The sequence below is a fragment of the Theropithecus gelada genome, chromosome 13 (assembly GCF_003255815.1).
Source record: "Theropithecus gelada isolate Dixy chromosome 13, Tgel_1.0, whole genome shotgun sequence".
NCBI lineage: Eukaryota > Metazoa > Chordata > Mammalia > Primates > Cercopithecidae > Theropithecus > Theropithecus gelada.
In genome coordinates this window covers 518,553-538,885 of record NC_037681.1, presented here as the reverse complement: position 1 = coordinate 538,885, position 20,333 = coordinate 518,553, and positions in this window count along the sequence as shown.

Sequence of the window (20,333 nt, the reverse complement as noted above, 5' to 3'; positions counted from 1 at the left end):
GTTTGAACACTATTTCTGTAAAACTGAAAAAGTGATATTTCACAGCATTTTGAATACTATGGCGAAAAGTGAAATATCCTGAAATAAAACCCAGAAAGAAGCGTTCCAAGATACTGGTCTCTGACTCGTGCATTCATTTTAGAGATTTCAAGCTTGCAGTACATTGCCCAGTTTAGCAAATCTGTCTCTGAGGAATATGTGAAGGGATACTAAGTGGCACCTGGAGGCCTGTGGTGAGAAAGGAAAGGTCTTCCGATGAAAACTGGAGAGAAACTTTCTGAGCAACTGTATTGTGATGTGTGTATTCATCTCATAGAGTTAAATCATTCTTTGGTTTGAGCAGTTTGAAACCACTGTTTCTGTAGAACCTGAGAAAGGACATTTGGTAACATTCTTAAGAATGTGCTGAAAAGGAAATACCCTCTGATAAAAACCAGAAGGAAACTTTCTGTGAAACTGCTCTAGGTCACGTGAAGTCCACTCACACAGTTAAGTTTCTGTTTTCATTCAGCAATATTCTAACACTGTTTTAGGTTATTCAGCTAAGGGATACTTGGGAGCACTTTCAGGCTTATGGTGAAAACGGAATATCTTCCGATAGATACTGGAGAGAAGATTTCCAAGAGGCTGCTTTGTGATGTGTGCATTCCACTCACAGAGTTATACTTTTCTCCTCATAGAGGATTGGAAAATCCTCTGTGCAGAAAAAGCTACCACAGAACATTCAGGAGTATATGGATGGCTATGATGAAAAAGGAAATATCTTCAGACAAAAGCTGGAGAGAAGGTTTCTGTGAATCTGGTTTGTGATAGATATGTATACTCATCTCACATAGATAAATCTCTCTTTCTATTTCACAGTTTTGAAATTGCATCATAGACGGATTTGCGAAGGGACATTCGGGAGCACATCCAGGCCTACAATGAAAAAGGAGATATCTTCAGATAAAAACTGCAGAGAAGTTTTCTGAGAAACTGATTTGTGATTTGTGCATTCCACTCAGGTAGTTATACCTCTTTTCTCATAAGGCAGGGTTTGAACACAGTTGCTGTAAAACAGAAAATGTCATATTTTGCAGTGCATTGAAAACTATGATGAAAAAGAGAAATATCCTGAAATAAAACCCAGAAAGAAGCATTCCAAGAAACTGCTCTCTGACGTGTGCATTGATTTCAGAGACATAAAACTTACACTACGTTGCTGAGTTTGGAAACTCTGTCTTTGAGGAATCTGGGAAGGGATATTCAGTGGCGCCCAGAGGCTGTTGGTGAGAAATGTAACATCTTCCAATGAAATATGGAGCAAGTGCTTTCTCATGTATGTATTCAACTCATAGAATTAAATCATTCCTTGGATTGAGCAGTTTGAAATCACTGTTTCTGTGGATCCTCATAAAGATCATTTGGGAACACTCTTAAGAATATTCTAAAAAAGTAATATCCTCCGATAAAAACCAGAAGGAAACTTGGAAACTTTCTGTGAAAATGCCCTAAGTCACGTGAATTCCACATGCACAGTTAAGCTTCTGTTTTCATGAGCAGTATTGTAACACTGTTTCAAGTTATTCAGCTAAGGGATACTCAGGAGCACTTTGAGGTTTAAGGTGAAAACAGAAATATCTTCAGATAGATACTGGAGAGAATATTTTCGAGGAGCTGCTTTGTGATGTGTCCATACCACTCACAGAGTTACACCTTTCTTCTCATAGAGGATTGAGGAATCCTGTATTTAAGAAAACGCTACCAGGGGACATTTGGGAATATATGCCTGGCTACGGAGAAAAAGGAAGTATCCTCAGACAAAAACTGGAAAAAAGCTTTCTGCGAAACTGCTTTGTGATAGATATGTCTATTCAACTCACATAGATAAAACTTTCTTTCTATTACGCAATTTTTTAAACTGCGTGATGGACGGATTCTCAAAGGGACATTTGGAAGCACATTCAGACAAGTGGTAAAATAGGAAATATCTCCAGATAAAAACTGGATAGAAGATTTCTATGAAACTGCTTTGTGGTGTGTGTATTCCACTCAGGAAGTTATACTTCTTTTCTCATAAGGCAGTGTTTGAGCACTGTTCCTGTAAAACTGAAAAACTGATATTTTGCAGCGCATTGAAGACTATGGTGAAAAGTGAAATATCCTGAAATAAAACACAGAAAGAAGCATTCCAAGAAACTGCTTTCTGATGTGTACATTCATTTCGGAGAAGTAAAGCTTACACTACGTTGCCGAGTTTGGAAACTCTGTCTTTGAGGAATCTGTGAAGGGATATTAAGTGGCGCCGGGAGGCTTGTGGTGACAAAGGAAACGTCTTCCATTGAAATCTGGAGAGATTTTGGAGCAACTGCATTGTGATGTGTGTATTGATCTCATAGAGTTAAATCATTCTTTGGATTGAGCATTTGAAATAATTGTTTCTTTGGAACCTGAGAAAGGACATTTGGGAATGCTCTTAAGAATATGCTGAAAAAGTTATACATTCCGAGAAAAACCAGAAGGAAAGATTCTGTGAAACTGCTCCTGGTCACGTGAATTCTACTTGCACTGTTAAGCTTCTGTTTCCATTGAGCAGTATTCTAACACTGTTTAAGGTTAGTCAGCTAAGGGATGCTGGGGTGTGCCTTGAGGCTTATGGTGAAAATTGAAATATCTACAGATATATACTGGAGAGAAGATTTCCAAGGAGCTGCTTTGTGATGTGTGCATTCCACTCACAGAGTTATACCTTTCTTCCCATAGAGGATTGAGGAATCCCTTTTTGAAAAATCACCACCTGGGGACATTCTGGAGTATATGGACGGCTATGGTGAAAATGGAAATATCCTCAGAAAAATACTGGAAAGAAGCTTTCTGTGAAACTGCTTTTGGATAGATATGTCTATTCATCTCACATAGATAAAACTTTGTTTGTATTGCAAAGTTTTGAAACTGTGTCAAGGACGGATTCGTGAAGGAACATTCGGGAGCACATTCAGCAATGTGGGGTAAAAGGAAATTTCTTCAGATAAAAACTGGAGAGAAGCTTTCTGACAAACTGCTTTGTGATATGTGCATTACACTCAGAGAGTTATACCTCTTTTCTCATAAGGCAGCTGTTAACACTGTTCCTGTAAATCTGAAAAAGGGATAATTTGCAACGCATTGAAGACTATGGCGAAAAGTGAAATATCTGGAAATAAAACCCAGAAAGAATCATTACAAGAAACTATTCTCTGACGTGTGCATTCATTTCAGAGAGTTAAAGCTTACACTACATTGCCCAGTGTGAAAAATCTGCCTTTTAGGAATATGTGAAGGGATATTAAGTGGCGCATGGAGGCTTGTGGTGAGAAAGAAAACATCTTCTAATGAAAACTGGAGGGAAACTTTCAGAGCAACTACTTTGTGATGTGTGTATTCATCTTATAGAGTAAAATCATTCTTTGGATAGAGCAGTTAGATTTCACTGTTTCTTTGGAACCTGTGAAAGGACATTTGGGAACGCTCTTAAGAATATGCTGAAAAGAAATACTCCCCGGTAAAAACCAAAAGGAAACTTTCTGTGAAACTGCTCTAGGACATGTGAAGTTCACTCGCACAGTTAAGCTTCTGTTTTCATTAAACAGTATTCTAACACTGTTTTAGTTTAGTCGTTAAGGGATACTCAGGAGCGCTTTGAGGCTTACAATGAAAATGGTAATATCATCAGATAGATACTGGAGTGAAGACTTTCGAGGACCTGCTTTGTGACGTGAGCATTTCACTGAGAGTTAAACTTTTTTTCTCATTGAGGATTGGGGAATCCCCTTTGGAGAAAAAGCTAACAAGGGACATTTGGGAGAATATGGATGGCTATGGTGAAAAAGGAAATATCCTCAGACAAAAGCTGGAAAGAATCTTTGTTAGAAACTGCTTTGTGATAGATAAGTCTATTCATTTCACATCGATAAAACTTTCTTTTTTGGCCGGACGCGGTGGCTCAAGCCTGTAATCCCAGCACTTTGGGAGGCCGAGATGGGCGGATCACGAGGTCAGGAGATCGAGACCATCCTGACTAACACAGTGAAACCCCGTCTCTACTAGAAAATGCAAAAAAAAAAAAAAAAAAAAAAACTAGCCGGGCGAGGTGGCGGGTGCCTGTAGTCCCAGCTACTCGGGAGGCTGAGGCAGGAGAATGGCGTAAACCCGGGAGGCGGAGCTTGCAGTGAGCTGAGATCCGGCCACTGCACTCCAGCCTGGGCGACAGAGCAAGACTCCGTCTCAAAAAAAAAAAAAAAAAAAAAAAACAACTTTCTTTTTCTTATGCAGTTTTGAAACTGCGTCATTGACGGATTCGCGAATGGGCATTCGGGAGAACATTCAGGCCTGCGGGGAAAAAGGAGATTTCTTGAGATAAAAACTGGAGAGAAGCTTTCTGAGAAACTGCTTTGTGATGTGTGCATTCCACTTAGGGAGTTATACCTCTTTCTCATAAGGCAGTGTTTGAACATTGTTCCTGTAAAACTGAAAAAGTGATATTTTGCACCGCATTGAAGACTATGGCAAAAAGTGAAGTATTCTGAAATAAAACCCAGAAAGAAACGTTCCAAGAAACTGCTCTCTGACTTGTGCATTCATTGCAGAGAGTTAAAGCTTACACTACGTTGCTCAGTTTGTAAACTCTGTCTTTGAGGCATCTGTGAAGGGATATTAAGTGGCGTCCAGAGGCTTGTGATGAGAAAGGAAACGTCTTCAGATGAATACTGGAGAGAAGTTTTCAGAGCAACTACTTTGTGATGTGTGTATTCATCTCATAGAGTTAAATCATTCTGTGGATTGAGCAGTTTGAAATAACTTTTTCTCTGGAACTTGAGAAAGGACATTTGGGAACGTTCTTAAGAATATGCTGAGAAAGAAATACCGTCTGATAAAAACCATAAGGAATCCTTCTGTGAAACTGCTCTAGGTCACGTGAAGTCCACTCACACTGTAAAACTTCTGCTTTCATTGAGCAGTATTCTAACACTGTTTTAGGTTAGACAGCTAAGGGATTCTCGGGAGTGCTTTTAAGCTTATGGTGAAAACTGGAATATCATCCGATAGATACTGGAGAGAAGATTTCCCGAGGAACTGCTTTGTGACCTGTGCATTCCACTCACAGAGTTATACTTTTCTTCTCATAGATGATTGGGGAATCTCGTTTGGAGAAAAAGCTAACAAGGAACTTTCGGGAGTATATGGATGACTATGGTGAAAAAGAAAATCTCCTCAGACAAAAGCTGTAAGAACGTTTCAGTGAAACTGCTTTGTGATAGATATGTCTATTCATTTCACATAGATAAAACTTTCTTTCTTTTATGCAGTTTTGAAAATGCATCATAGACAGATTTGCGATGGGACATTCAGGAGCACAATCAGGCCTGTGGGGTAAAAGGAGATATCTTCAGATAAAAACTGGAGAGAAGCTTTCTGAGAAACTGCTTTGTGATGTGTACATTCCCCTCAGGGTGTTACACCTCTTTTCTCATAAGGCAGTGTTTGAACACTGTTCCTGTAAAACTGAAAAAGTGATAGTTGGCAGCACTTTGAAGACTTGGGAGAAAAGTGAAATATCCTGAAATGAAACCCAGAAAGAAGTGTTCCAAGAAACTGCTCTCTGACATGTACATTTATTTTAGAGGGTTAAAGCTTACACTACATTGCCCAGTTTGGAAACTCTGTCTTTAAGGACTCTGTGAAGGTATATTAAGTGGCGCCCAGAGGCTTGTGGTGAGAAAGGAAACGTCTTCCGATGAAAACTGGAGAGAAGCTTTAGGAGCAAGTATTTTGCGATGTGTGTATTCATCTAATAGAGTTTAATCATTCTTTGGACTGAGCAGTTTGTAATCACTGTTTCTGTGGCACCTGAGGAAGGACATTTGGGAACACTCTTCAAAATATGCTGAAAAACAAATACCCTCCTATAAAAACCTGAAGGAAACTTTCTGTGAATCTGCTCTAGGTCACCTGAAGTCAATTCGCACAGTTAAGCTTCTATTTTCATTGAGCAGTATTCAAACACTGTTTTAGGTTAGTCAGCTATGGGATACCCGGGAGCGCTTTGAGGCTTATGGTGAAAACGGAAATAACTTCAGATAGATACTGGAGAGACGATTTCAAAGGAGCTGCTTTGTGAGGTGTGCATTCCACTGACAGAGTTATACTTTTCTTCCAATAGACATTGGGGGTATCCCATTTGGAGAAAACGCTACCAGGGGATATTTGGAGTAAATGGATGGTTATGGTGAAAAAGGAAATATCCTCAGACAAAAACTGGAAAGAAGCTTTCTGTGAAACTGCTTTGTGATAGATAGGTCTATTCATCTCACATAGATAAAACCTTCTTTCTATTATGCAGTTTTGAAACTGCCTCATGGACAGATTTGCGAAGGGACCTTTGAGAGCACATTCAGGCCTGTGGGGAAGTAGGAAATATGATCAGATAAAAAGGCTTTTCGAGACACAACTTTGTGATGTGCACATTCCACTCAGGCTGTTCTACCTATTTTCTCATAAGGCAGTCTTTGAACACTGTTCCTGTACAACTGGAAAAGGGATATTTTGCAGCACATTGAAGCATATGGCGAAAAGTGAAATATCCGGAAATAAAACCCTGGAAGTAACGTTCCAAGACACTACCCTCTTACATGTGTATTCATCTCAGAGAAGTAAAGCTCACACTACTTTGCCCGGTTTGGACACTCCTTTTCTGAAAAACCTGTGAAGGGATATTAAGTGCACCGGGAGGCTGGAGGTGAGAAAGGAAACGTCTTCCAATGAAAACTGGAGAGAAGCTTTCGGAGCAACTGCTTCGTGATGTGTGTATTCACCTAATAGTGTTAAATCATTCTTTGGATTGAGCAGTTTGTATTCACTGTTTCTGTGGAAACTGAGATAGGACATTTTGGAACACTCTTAAAAATATGCTATAAAAGAAATACCCTTTGATAAAAACAAGAAGGAAACTTTCTGTGAAATTGCTCTAGGTCACATGAAGTCCACTCGCACATTTAAGCTTCTGTTTTCATTGAGCAGTATTTTAACACTATTGAGGTTAGTCAGCTAAGGGATACGCAGGAGCACTTTGAGGGTTATGGTGAAAACGGAAATATCTTCAGATAGATACTGGAGAGAAGATTTCTGAGGAGCTGCCTTGTGACGTGTGCATTCCACTCACAGAGTTATACTTTTCTTCTCATAGAGGATTGGGGAATCCCATTTGGAGGAAAAGCTACCAGGGGACATTTGGGAGTATATGGATGGCTATGGTGAAAAAGTTAATGTACTCAAACAAAAACTGGAAAGAAGCTTTCTCTGAAACTGCTTTGGGATAGATAACTCTATTCATCTCACATAGATACAACTTTCTTTCTATTACCTGGTATTGAAACTGCATCATGGATGGATTCACGAAGGGAATTTAGGGAGCACATACAGGCCTTCAGGGAAATAGGAAATATCTCCATATAAAAACTGGAGAGAAGTGTTCTGAGAAAGTACTGTGTTGTGTGTGCATTCCACTCAGGGAATTATACCGCTTTTCTCATAAGGCAGGTTTGAAACCTGTTACTGTAAAACTGAAAAAGTGATATTTTGCAGTGCTTTGAAGACTATGATGAAAAGTAAAATATCCTCAAATAAAACCCAGAAAGAAGTGTTTCAAGAAACTGCTCTGCCATGTGTTCATTCACTTCAGGGAGTTAAAGCTTACACTGCAACGCTCAGTTTGGAAACTCTGTCTTTCAGGAATCTGTGAAGAGATATTTAGTGTCGCCTGGAGGCTTGTGGTGAGAAAAGTAACGTCTTCCGATGAAAACTGGACAGAAGCTTTCGGAGCAACTGCTTTGTGATGTGTTTATTAATCTCATGGAGTTAAATCACTCTGTGAACTCACTGTTTCTGTTGAACCTGATATGGGATATTTGGGAATGTTCTTAAGAATATGCTGAAAAAGAAATACCCTCTGATAAAAACCAGAAGGAAATTTTCTGTGAAACTGCTCTAGGTCACGTGAATTCCACTCTCACAGTTAAGCTTCTGTTTTCATTTAGCAGTATTCTAACACTGTTTTGGTTTAGTCAGCTAATGGAACTTGGGAGCACTTTGAGGCTTACGGTGAAAACGGAAATACTTTCAGAAAGATACTGGAGAGAAGATTTGCGAGGAACTGCTTTGTGACTTGTGCAATCCAATCACAGAGTTATACTTTTCTTCTCATAGAGGATTGGGGAATCCCATTTGGGGAAAAAGCTACCAGGGGACATTCAGGAGTACATGGATGGCTATGGTGAAAAAGGAAATATCCTCAGACAAAAATTGGAAAGAAGCTTTCTGTGAAACTGCTTTGGGAAAGATATGTCTATTCATCTCTCATAAATAAAACTTTCTTTCTATTACACAGTTTTGAAACTGCCTCATGGACTCAGTAGCAATGGGACATTTGGGAGCACATTCAAGCCTGTGGGGAAATATTAAATATCTTCAGATATACACTGGAGAGAAGCTTTCAGAGCAACTGCTTTGTGATGTGTGTATTCATCTCATCGAGTTAAATCATTCTTTGGATTGAGCAGTTTCAAATCACTGTTTCTGTGGAACTTCAGAAAGGCCATTTGGGAACGCTCTTAAGAATATGCTGAAAAAGAAATACCCTCCGATAAAAACCAGAAGGAAGCTTTTTGTGAAAGTGCTCTGTGTCATGTGAATTTCACTCGCACATTTAAACTGCTCTTTTCATTGAGCAGTATTCTAACACTGTTTTAGTTTAGACAGCTTAGTGATACTCGGGAATGCTTTGAGGCTTATGGTGAAAACTGAAATACCTTCAGATAGAAACTGGAGAGAACAATTCCGAGGAGGAGCTTTGTGACGTGTGCATTCCACTAATAGAGTTGTACTTTTTTTCTCATAGAGGATTTGGGAATCGATCTGGAGAAAAAACTACCAGGGGAATTTCAGGTGTATATGGACGGCGATGGTGAAAAAGGAAATATCCTCAGACAAAAATTGGAAAGAAACTTCCTTTGAAACTGCTTTGTGATAGATATGTTTATTGATCTCACATAGATAAAACTTTCCTTCTATTACGCAGTTTTGAAATGCCAACATGGACGGATTCGTGAAGGGACAGTCAGAAGCACATTCAGGCCAATGGTGCAAAAGGAAATATCTTCAGATAAAAACTGGAGAGAAGCTTTCTGAGAAACTGTTTTGTGACGTGTGCATTCCACTCAGGGATTTATACCTCTTTTCTCAAAGGCAGTGTTTGAACACTGTTCCTGTAAAATCGAAAAGTGATATTATGGAGCGCATTGAAGACTATGGCCAAAAGAGAACTCTCTTCAAATAAAACCCAGAAAGAAGCGTTCCAAGAAACTATTCTCTGATATGTGCATTCATTTCACAGCGTTAAAGCAGACTCTACATTCCCCAGTTTGGAAACTCTGTCTTTGAGGAATCTGCAAAGGGATATTTAGAGGCTCCCGGAGGCCTGTGTTGAGGAAGGAAATGTCTTACGTTAAAAACTGGAGAGAAGTTTTCTGAGCAGGTGATTGTGATGTGTGTATTCATCTCACAGAGTTAAATCATTCTTTGCATTGAAGAGTTTGAAATCACTGTTTCTGTGGAATCTGAGAAAGGATATTTGGGAACGCTCTTTAGAATATGCTGAAAAAGAAATACCCTCAGAAAAAAAACAGAAGGAAGCTTTCTGTGAGACTGCTCTGTGTCGTGTGTATTCCACTACACAGTTCAGCTTCTCTTCTCATTGAGCAGTAGTCTAACACTATTTTTCTTTAGTCTGTGAAGGCATATTCGGGAGCACTTTGAGGCTTATGGTGAAAACGGAAATATCTCCAGATAGAAACTGGAGAGAAGCTTTCCAAGGAGCTGTTTTGTGACATGTACACTTCACTCAAAGAGTTATACCTTTCTTCTCATTGAGGATTGAGGAATCCCTTTTGGAGGAAAAGCTAGTATGGGACATTCGGGAGTATATGGATGGCTAGGGTTAAAAAGGAAATATCATCAGACAGAAACAGGAAAGAAGCTTTCTGTGAAACTTCTTTGTGATACATATGCTTATTGATTTCACATAGGTAAAACCATTTTATACTACGCAGTTAGGAATCTCCATCATGGATGGATCTTCAAAGGGACACTTGGGAGCACATTCAGGCATATGGTGAAAAAGGAAATATATTCAGATAAGAGGAGGACAGAAACTCTGAGAAACTACTTTGTAACGTGTCATTCCACTCAGGTATTTATACCTCTTTTCTCATAAGGCAGTGTTTGAACACTGTGCCTGTAAAACCAAAAAAGTGATATTTCTGAGCTCTTTAAAGACTATGGCCAAAAGTGATCTATCCTCAAATGAAATCCAGAAGGAATCGTTCTAAGACATTGCTTTCTTATATGTGCATTTATTTCACAGAGATAAAGTTTACTTTACGTTGCCCAGTTTGGGAAGTCTCTCTTGAGGAATCTGTGAAGGTATATTAAGGGGCTCCCAGAGGCTGTGGTGAGCAAGGAAATGTCTTCCATTGAAAACTGGAAAGAAGCTTTCTGAGCAACTGCTTTGTGACGTGTGTATTCATCACATAGAGTTAAATCATTCTTTGGATAGAGCAGTTTGAAATCACTGTTTCAATAGAATCTGAGTTAGGATATTTGGGAACACTTCTTAGAATATGGAGAAAGAAATAGCCTCAGATAAAAACCAGAAGGAAGATTTCTGTGAAACTGCTATGTATCGTGTGAATTCCACTCACTCAGTTAAGGTTCTTTTTTCATTGACCAGTTCTCTAACACCGTTTATGTTTAGTGTTCGAAGGGATATTCAGAAGCACTCGAGACTTAAGGTGTAAAAGGAAATATGTTTAGATAGAAACTGGAGAGAAGCTTTAAGAGGAACTGCTTCGTGACATACGCATTCCACTAACAGTGCTATACCTCTCTTTTCATGCAGCATTGGGGAAGCCCTTTTGGAGGAAAAGGTACCAAGGGATATTTGGATGCATTTTGTCGAACACAGTGAAAAGGGAAATAGCCTCAGACTAAAACTGGAAAGAAGCTTTCTGTGAAACTACTCTGTGATATGTGTATTCATCTCACATAGAAAAAGTTTTCTTTACATTACACAGCTTGGAAACTCTGTCATGGATGGATCCACGAAGGGACATTAGGGAGGACATTCAGGTCTATGGTGAAAAAGGAAAAATGTTCAGATAAACACTGGAGAGAAGCTTTCTGTGAATCTGCTTTTTGCGATGTTTATTCATCTCATATAGATAAAGCTTTCTTTACGTTATAGAGCTTGGAAACTCTGTCATGAACGGATCCATGAAGGGACATTGGGTAGCACCTTCAGGACTACGGTGAAAGTGGAAATATCTTCAGATAATTACTGCAGAGAAGCTTTCTGAGAAACTGCTTTGCGATGTGTGCACACCATTCATGGAGTTATACCTCTTTTCTCATAAGGCAGTGTTTGAACACTGTTCCTATAAAACTGAAAAAGTGATATTTCGGAGTACATTGAAGACTATGGTGAAAAGTGAGCTATCCTCAAGTAAAACCCATAAAGGAATGTTCCAAGAAACTGCTCTCTGATATGTGCATTCACTTCACAAAATTAAAGTGTACTCTACATTGGCCAGTGTGCAAACTCTCTCTTTGAGGAATATGTGAAGAGATATTAACTGGCGCCCCAGAGTCCTGTGGTGAGCAAGGAAATGTCTTACCATGAAAACTGGAGAGAAGCATTCTGAGCAACTGCTTTGTGATGTGTATGTTCATCTCATAAAATTATACCATTCCTTGGATTGAACAGTTTGAAATCACTGTTTCTGTGGCATCTCAGGAAGGATATTAGGGAACACTCTTTGGAATATGGAGAAAGAAATATCATGAGATGAAAACCAGAAGGAAGGTTTCTGTGAAACTCCTCACAGTCATGTGATTTCCACTTACACAGTTAAGCTTCTCTTTTCATTCAGCAGTATTCTAACACTATATTTAGCCTGCGAGGGGATATTCGGGAGCGTTTTGAGGCTTATGGTGAAAACGGAAATACCTTCACATAGACACTAGAGAGAAGCTTTCTGAGGAGTTGCTTTGTGACGTGTGCTTTCCACTCACAGAGTTACACCTTTCTTCTCATAGAGGATTGAGGAATCCCTTTTGGAGAAAAAGCTACCAAGAGACATTCAGGAGTATACAGGCGGCTATTGTGAATAAGGAATTATCCTCAGACAAAAACGGGAAAGAAGCTTTCTGGGAAACTACTTTGTGATAGAAATGTTTATTCATCTCACATAGATAAAACTTTCTTTATATTACACCATTTTGGAAACTCCGTCAAGAACAGATCCACAAAGGGACATTCGGGAGCACCTTCAGGCCTAGAGTGAAAATGGAAATCTCTTCATATAAAAATTGGAGAGAAGCTTTCTGAGAAACTGCTTTGGGATGTGTGCATTCCACTCAGGGAGATATGCCTCTTTTCTCATTAGCCAGTGTTTTAACACTGTTCCTGTAAAACTGAAAACGTGATATTTCATAGTGCATTGAAGACTATGGTGAAAAGAGAACTCTCCACAAATAAAACCCAGAAAGAAGCCTTCCAAGAAACTGCTTTCTGATATATGCATTCATTTCACAGAATTAAAGCTTACTTTACATTGCCCAGTTTGGAAACTCTCTCTTTGAGGAATCTGCAAAGGGATATTAAGTGGCTCCCAGAGGACTGTGGTGAGCAAGGAAATATCTTCCTTTGAAACCTGGAGAGAAGCTTTCTGAGCACTTTGCAACGTGTGTATTCATGTCATAGAGTTAAAACATTCTTTGGATTGAGCCCTTTGAAAACACTGTTTCTTTGGAATCTGAGGAAGGACTTTTGGAAACGCCCTTTAGAATATGGAGAACTAAAAAGAATGACGCTTTCTGTAAAATTGCTGTGTGTCATGTGAATTCCTCTCGCTCAGTTAAGCTTCTCTTACATTGACCAGTTTTCATACTGTTTATGTTTAGCATGCGAAGGGATATTCGGGAGTACTTTCAGGCTTAGAGTTGAAAAGGAAATATCTTCAAATGGAAAATGGAGAGAAACTTTCCGAGGAACTACTTTGTGATGTGTGCATTCCACTCAGAGTGTTATACTTCTCTTCTCATACAGCATCGGGAAAACATTTCGGAGAAAAAAGTACCAAGGGATATTCGGGAGCATATTGACGTCTATGGTGAAAAAGGAAATAGTCTCAGACAAAAACTGAAAAGAAGCTTTCTGTGAAACTGATCTGTGATATGTGTATTCATCTCACATAGATAAAGCTTTCTTTACATTATGCAGCTTGGAAACTCTGTCATGGATGGATACGTGAAGGGACATTTGGGAGCACATTCAGGACTATGGTGAAAATGGAAATATCTTCAGATAATTACTGTAGAGAAGCTTTCTGAGAAACTGCTTTGTGATGTGTGCACACCATTCATGGAGTTATACCTCTTTTCTCATAAGGCAGTGTTTGAGCATGGTTCCTGTAAAATCGAATAAGTGATATTTTGGAGTGCATTGAAGACTATTGCAAAAAGTGAACTATCCTCAAGTAGAATACAGAAAGAAGCATTCCAAGAAACTGCTCTCTGATATGTGCATTCACTTCACAGAATTAAAGCGTACTCTACATTGTCCAGTTTGCAAACTCTGTCTTTGAGGAATACTCTGTCTTTGAGGAATATGAGAAGGGATATTAAGTGGCGCTCCAGAGGCCTGTGGTGAGCCAGAAAGTGTCTTCTCATGAAAACTAGAGAGAAGCTTTCTGAGCAACTTCTTTGTGAAGTATCTATTCATCTCATAGAGTAAAACCATTCCTTGGATTCAGCAGTTTGAAATCACTGTTTCTGTGGTATCTCAGGAAGGACTTTTGGGACCGTAGTTTGGTATACGGAGGAAATAAATACCCTCACATGAAAACTAGAAGGAAGCTTTCTGTGAAACTGCTATGTGTCGTGTGAATTCCTCTCACTCTGTTAAGCTTCCCTTTTCATTGAAGAGTTTTCTAACACTGTTTATGTTTAGTGTGCGAAGGGATATTCGGAAGCACTTTCACTCTTACAGTGAGAAAGGAAATATGTTCAGATAGAAATTGGAGAGAAGCTTTCTGAGGAACTGCTTTGTGACATTTGCATTTCACTCACAGTATTGTACATCTCTTCTCATACAGCATCAGGGAACCCCTTTCGGAGAATAAGATACCAAGCGATATCCAGGAGCATATTGATGCCTATGGTGGAAAGGAAAAGAGCCTCAGACAAAAACTGGAAAGAACCTTTCCATGGAACTGCTCTGTGATATCTGAATTCATCTCACATAGATAAAGCTTTCTTTATATTATGCAGCTTGGAAACTCTGTCATGAATGGATTCATGAAGGGACATTCGGGAGCATATTCAGGACTATGGTGAAAATGGAAATATCTTCAGATAATTACTGCAGAGAAGCTTTCTGAGAAACTGCTTTGTGATGTTTGCATTCCACTCAGTGAGTTATACATGTTTTCTAATAAGGCAGTGTTTGAATACTGTAAAACCAAAAAATATGATATTTCAGAGTGCATTGAAGAATATGGCGAAAAGTGAACTATCCTCAATAAAACCCAGAAAGAAGCGTTCCAAGAAACTGCTCTCTGATATGTGCATTCATTTCACAGAGTTAAAGCTTCCTCTACGTTGCCCAATTTGGAATCTCTGTCTTTGAAGAATCTGCGAAGTTTTATTAAGTGACACTCGAGGCCTGTGGTGAGCAAGGAAATGTCTTCCGAGAAAACTGGAGAGATTTGTGAGCCACTACTTTGTGATGTATGTATTCATCTCATAGAGTTGCTTTGGATGGAGCAGTTTGAAAACACTGTTTCTGTGGAATCTGAGGTAGAACATTGGGAACACTCTTTAGAATATGGAGAAAGAAATATCCTCAGATAAAATCCAGAAAGAATCTTTCTGTGAAACTGCTATGTGTCGTATGAATTCCACTCACTCAGTTAAGCTTCTCTTTTCATTGAGCAATTTTCTGACACTCTTCATGTTTAGCGAGCGAAGGAATATTTCGGAGTGCTTTGAGACTAACGATGTAAAAGGAAATATGTTCAGTTAGAAACTGGATGGAGGCTTTCCGTGGAACTGCTTTGTGACCTGTGCATTTCACTCACAGTGTTATATCTCTCTTCTAATAAAGGATTGGGGAATCCTTTTTGGGGAAAAAGCTGCCAAGGGACATTCGGGGTACATGGACGGCTATGGTGAAAAAAAAAATATCCTCAGATAAAAGCTGGAAGGAAGATCTCTGTGAATCTGCTTCTTGCTATGTTTATTCATCTCACATAGATAAAGCTTTCTTTACATGACGCAGCTTGGAAACTCTGTCATGGACGGATCTGCGAAGGGACATTCAGGAGTACATTCAGGCCTATGCTGAAAATGGAAATATCTTCAGATAAAAACTGGAGAGAAGCTTCCTTAGAAACTGCTTTGTGAAGTGTGCAATTCACTCAGGCAGTTATACTGCTTTTCTCATAAGGCAGTGTTTGAACTCAGTTCCTGTAACCCGAAAAAGTGATATTATGGAGCGCATTGAAGACTATGGCAAAAAGTGAAATATCCTCAGATAAAACTCAGAAAGAATCTTTCCAAGAAACTGCTCTCTGATATGGGCATTCATTTCACAGAGTTAAAGCTTACTCTACATTGCCCATTTTGGAAACTCTGTCTTTGAAAAATCTGCAATGGGATATTATGTGGCTCCCGGAGACCTGTGGCCTGTGGTGAGCAAGGAAATGTCTTCCGTTGAAATCTGGAGAGAATCTTTGAGCAGCTGCCTTGTGATGTGTGCAATCAACTCATAGAGTTAAATCATCCTTTGGATTGAAGAGTTAGAAATCACTGTTTCTGTGGAACCTGAGAAAGGACATTTGGGAACATCTTTAGAATATGCTGAAAAAGAAATACCCTCAGATGAAAAACAGAAGGAAGTTTTCTGTGAGACTACTCTGTTTAGTCTGTGAAGGGATATTCCGGAGCGCTATGAGGCTTGTGGTGAAAACAGAAATATCTTCAGATGTAAACTGTAGAGAAGCTTTCAGAGGAGCTGCTTTGTGACATGTACATTTCATTCACAGAGTTATACCTCTCTTTTCATAGAGGATTTGGAAATCCCTTTTGGAGAAAAAGCTAACAAGAGACATTCGGGAGTATATGTATGGTTATTGTGAAAAAGGAAATATCCTCAGACAAAAACTGGAAAGAAGCTTTCTGTGAAACTGCTTTGTGATATACATATTTATTCATTCACTTAGATAAAACTTTCTTTATATTATGCAGTTTGGAAACTCCGTCATGGACGGATCCACGAAGGAAAATTCAGGAGCACATTCAGACCTATGGCAAAAAAGGAAATATCTTTAGATAAAAACTGGAGAGAGGCTTCCTGAGAAAGTGGTTTGTGATGTGTGCATTCCACTCAAGGTTTATACCACTTTGCTCATAAGGCAGTGTTTGAACACTGTTCCTGTATGACCGAAAAGGTGATATTTCGGAGCACATTGAGAAGCATTCCAAGAAACTGCTCTCTGATATGGTCATTCTTTTTACAGAGTTAAAGCTTACTCTACATTTCCGAGTGTGGAAAGTCTGTCTTTTGGGATTCTGTGAAGGGATATTAAGTGGCAACCAGAAGCATGTGGCAAGCAAGGTAATGTCTTCCATTGAAAATTGAAGAGAAGCGTTCTGAGCAACTCTTTTGTGATGTGTGTATGCAGCTCATAGTCTTAAATCATTCTTTGGATTGAGCTGTTTGAAATCACTGTTTCTGTGGCATCTCAGAAAGGACATTTGGGAACGCTCTTTAGAATATGGAGAAAGAAATATCCTCAGGTAAAATGCAGATTGGAGCTCTCTGTGAAACTCCTCTGTGTCATGTGAATTCCTCTTGCTCAGTTAAGCTTCTCTTTTCATTGAGCAGTTTTCTAACACTGTTTTTCTTTAGCGTGAGAAGGGATATTCGGGAGCGCTTTGAGGCTTATGTTGAAAAAGGAAATATGCTCAGATAGAAACTGGAGAGATGCTTTCTGAGGAACTGCTTTATGACGTGTGCATTTCACTCACAGTGTTATACTTCTCTTCTCATACAGCATTGGGGAAATCCTTTAGGAGAAAAAGGTACAAATGACTATTACAGAGCATGTTGATGCCTATGGTGAAAAGGGAAATGTCTTCAGACAAAAACTGGAAAGAAGCTTTCTGTGAAACTGCTCTGTGATATGTGTATTCATCTCACATAGATAAAGCTTCCTTTACATTACGCATGTCGGAAACGTTGTCATGGACAGATTCACGAAGGGACATTTGGGAGCACATTCAGTAGTATGACTAAACGGGAAATACCTTCAGATAAAAACTGGAAAGAAGCTTTCTGTGAATCTGCTTCTTGTTATGCTTATTCATCTCACATAGATAAAACTTTCTGTACATTATGCAGCTTGGAAACTCTGACATGGACATATCCGTGAAAGGACATTCGGGAGCATATTCAGGACTATGGTGAAAGTGGAAATATATTCAGAGAAAAACTGAATAGAAGCTTTCTGTGAATCTGCTTTTTGCTATGTTTATTCATCTCACAATGGTAAAGCTTTTTTTACATTACATAACTTGGAAACTCCGTCATGGATGGATCCACGAAGGGATATTTGGGAGCACATTCAGGCCTATAGTGAAAAAAAAATCTTCAGATAAAAACTGGAGAGAAGCTTTCTGAGAAACTTCTTTGAGATGTGTGCATTCAACTCAGGGTTTTACAACTCTTTTCTCATAAGGCAGTGTTTGAATACTGTTCCTATAAAACACAAAAAATGATAATTCAGAGCACTTTGAAGACTATAGTGAAAAGTGAAACATCCTCAAATAAAACCCAGAAAGAAGTGTTCCAAGAAACTCCTCTGTGATATGTGCTTTCTTTTCACAGAGCTAAAGCTTACTCTAGGTTGCCCAATTTGGAAACCCTGTCTTTGAGGAATCTATGAAGGGATATTAAGTGGCACCGGAGGCCTGTGGTGAGCAAGGAACTGTATTCCATTGAAAACTGGAGAGAAGCTTTCTGAGCAACTTCTTTGTGATGTGTGTATTCATCTCATAGAGTTAAACCATTCCTTGGATTCAGCAGTTTGAAATCACTGTTTCTGTGGTATCTCAGGAAGGACATTTGGGATCGCTCTTTGGAATATGCAGAAAGAAATATCCTTAGATGAAAACCAGAAAGAAGCTTTCTGTGAAATTGCTATGTGTTGTGTGAATTCCTCTCACTCAGCTAAGCTTCCCTTTTCATTGAAGAGATTTCCAACGTTTATATTTAGCGTGTGAAGGGATATTCAGAAGCTCTTTGAGTCTTACAGTGATAAAGGAAATATGTTAAGATAGAAACTGGAGAGAAGCTTTCTGAGGAACTGCTTTGTTTCGTGTGCATTTTACTCACAGTATGGTACGTCACTTCTCATACAGCATTGGGGAAACCCTTTTGGAGAACAAGGTACCAAGAGATATCTGGGAGCATATTGATGCCTATGGTGAAAAGGGAAAGAGCCTCAGACAAAAATTGGAAAGAAGCTTTCTATGAAACTGCTCTGTGATATGTGTATTCATCTCACCTAGATAAAGCTTTCTTTACATTGCCCAGCTTGCAAACACTGTCATGGACAGATCCGCGAAGAGACATTCGGGAGAACATTCTGGACTATGGTGAAAAACGAAATATCTTCAGATAAAAACTGGAAAGAAGCTTTCTGAGAGTCTGCTTTTTTCTATGTTTATACATCTCACATAGATAAAGCTTTCTTTCCATTACGCAGGTTGGAAACTCTGTCATGGATGGATCCACGAAGGGATATTTGAGATCACATTTGGGTCTGTGGTGAAAAAGTAAATGTCGTTTGATAAAAACTGGAGAGAAGCTTTTGGAGAAACTGCTTGGTGATGTTTGCATTCCACTCAGGGAGTTATAACTTTCTTCTCATAACACACTGTTTGAACACTGTTCCTGTAAAACTAAAAAAGTGATATTAGGAGTCTGTCTTTGAAGATTCTGCAAAGGGATATTAAGTGGCAAACAGATGCCTGTGGTGAGCAAGGAAATGTCTTCTGTTGAAAACTGGAGAGAAGCTTCTGAGCAACTGCTTTGTGATATGTGTATTCATCTCATAGAGTCAAATCATTCTTTGGATTGAGCAGTTTAAAATCACTGTTTCTGTGGAATCTGAGGAAGGACATTTGGGAATGCTGTTAAGAATATGCTGAAAAAGAAATACCCTCCGATAAAAATCATAAGGAAGCTTTTGTGAAACTGCTCTGTGTCATGTGAATTCCCCTCGCACAGGTAAGCTTCTGTTTTCATTGAACAGTGTTGAAACACTGTTTTAGTTTTGTCAGCTAAAGGATACTCGGGAGCACTTTGAGGCTTATGGTGAAAACGGAAATATCTTCAGATAGAAACTGGAGAGAAGATTTCTGAGGAGGAGCTATGTGACATGTGCATTCCACTCACAGAGTTACACTTTTCTTCTCATAGATGATTGGGAAATGCCTTTTGGAGAAATAGTTACCAGGAGACATTCGGGAGTATATGGACAGCTGTGGTGAAAAAGGAAATATCCTCAGATATAAACTGGAAAGAAGCTTTCTGTGAAACTGCTTTGTGATAGACATGTTTATTCATCTCACATAGATAAAACTTTCTTTCCATTACGCATTTTTAAAACGTCGTCAGGACGGATGCGTGAAAGGACATTCAGGAACACATTCAGTCCTATGGTGAAATAGGAAATATCTTCAGATAAAAAATGGAGAGAAGCTTCTGAGAAACTACTTTGTGATGTGTGCATTCCACTCAGGTAGTGTACCTCCTTTTTCTTAAGGCAGTGTTTGAACACTGTTCCTGTAAAACTGAAAACATGGTATTTCGGAGCTCATTGAAGGCTATGGCAAAAAGTGAAATATCCTCAAATAAAACCGAGAAAGAACCGTTCCAAGAAACTGCTCTCTGATATGTGCATTCATTTCACAGAGTTAAAGCTTACTCTGCTTTGCCCAGTCTGGAAACTCTGTCTTTGAGGAATCTGCAAAGGGATATTATGTGGCGCCCGGAGGCTTGTCGTGAGTTAGGAAACATCTTCTGTTGAGAACTGGAGAGAAGCTTTCTGAGCAACTGCTTTGAGGTGTGTGTCTTCAACTCATAGAGTTAAACCATTCTTTGAATTGAGCAGTTTGAAATCACTGTTTTTGTGGAA